Raw genomic sequence first — 1597 nt, 5'->3', positions numbered from 1 at the left:
AAAACTGCTAAAGAGATAGGTTTGGAAGTTAACAAAGAGAAAACTAAATATATGCTTACAGGCCGAAACCAAGTGTTAGGTAATAATCAAAATCTAATTATTGATAACAACTCGTTTGAAACAGTTTCCAAATTCAAATACTTAGGAGTAATATTAACAAATGAAAATTATATTAAAGAGGAAATAAAAAGTAGGCTTAATTCAGGAAATGCATGTTACTTCTCTCTTCATAAACTTTTGTCTTCTCGTTTAATATCTAAGAAACTAAAAGTTAAAATATACAAAACAGTAATTTTGCCTGTAGTATTATATGGGTGTGAAACTTGGTCCCTTACATTGAAAGAGGAACATAAATTGAGAGTATTTGAAAATAAGATCCTTAGGAAAATCTTTGGACCTAAAAGGGACGAGGAGACAGGTGAGTGGAGAAGGTTACATAATTTAGAAGTACATAATTTGTATTCATGTCCAGATATCATTAGAATAATTAAATCAAGAAGACTTAGGTGGGCAGGCCATGTGGCACGAATGGGAGAGGAAAGAGGAGTTTACAGGATTCTTGTTGGGAAACCTGATGGTAAGAGACCTGTAGGAAGGCCAAGACGAAGATGGAGGGACAACGTTGAGATGGACCTAAGGGAAATCGGTAGGGATGGAAAAGAGTATCTAGAACTTGCTCAAGATAGGGAAAGATGGAAGGCCTGTGTTGCTGCAGCCATGAACCTTCGGGTTTAAGAAGGCTAGGGAGTTAGTTAGTTAGTTAGTGCCAATTCGAAAAATTGCAAACCAAACTATTGGACACGTCGCACATCCAAAGTTTTATTTTCAAATTTTGCAAGTTAGCACAGCTCACAACAAGGACAGGGGTCCCGGGTTCGAATCCCGGCCTGGGCATGGTTGTTCTGTGTGGTGTACAATATTCGATTTCAATATCATTGTCATCTTCGCGATTAGGCAGAAGAGCGGAATAAGAATAAACGAAATCTATCAATCAATGAATTAATAATAATCCGTTGCGCAACAGCCCATGGAGGGCCTAGGCATACCTACCGACTGCCGATCTCCCTCCCACGCTTTCCTTCGTCACCTCTAAGCGTGGAGATCTTCAACCAGAATTATTATTTTAAAAACTGGAGGCGCTAACCCCTCCCCACGCCTGGCATTAGGATTACCACTAGAGGGAAGAGAGAGATTACGAGAAAAATGGTGGAAGAACGGGTTGAAATGTTCAAAAAGGTGAAAGATAATGGCACACAATAATAAAAGACTAAAAATTCACAAGGAAAAAAAATCCTCCCCGGCGGGGAATCGAACCCCGGTCTCCCGCGTGACAGGCGGGGATACTAACCACTATACTACCGAGGACTGAGGATATTCTGCCCTTTCCTTCTGATCTCGCCACGCGCTTCAAGCAATAGTCCGAAAAGTAGGTGACGTAATATTAGCAAGAAGGGGAAAGAACTTCCCCTACGAGTCTCGGCCTGCGTGTGTGTCTTTGGAACACACGCAAAAAGAAGAATCCGTCAGTGTTTCAAACTGAAGTTAAATTACCTTAAGCATAGGGGAAATCGGATGTTCACCTTGAATGGATTCTTGA

At 40.6% G+C, this 1597-nt stretch overlaps 1 non-coding gene across 1 annotated transcript; it reads right to left on the bottom strand.

The window, feature by feature from the left end:
* Nucleotides 1-1293: 1293 nt before the first annotated feature.
* On the bottom strand, nt 1294-1365 carry TRNAD-GUC (transfer RNA aspartic acid (anticodon GUC)). The gene has a single exon. It is a non-coding gene; the product is annotated as a tRNA-Asp (tRNA).
* Nucleotides 1366-1597: the final 232 nt, after the last annotated feature.

Source organism: Lepisma saccharinum, chromosome 17 (assembly GCF_977018435.1).
Source record: "Lepisma saccharinum chromosome 17, izLepSacc3.1, whole genome shotgun sequence".
NCBI classification, from domain to species: Eukaryota; Metazoa; Arthropoda; class Insecta; order Zygentoma; family Lepismatidae; genus Lepisma; species Lepisma saccharinum.
The sequence above is the reverse complement of the archived record's forward strand: the minus strand, read 5'-3'. Positions and strand labels throughout refer to the sequence as shown.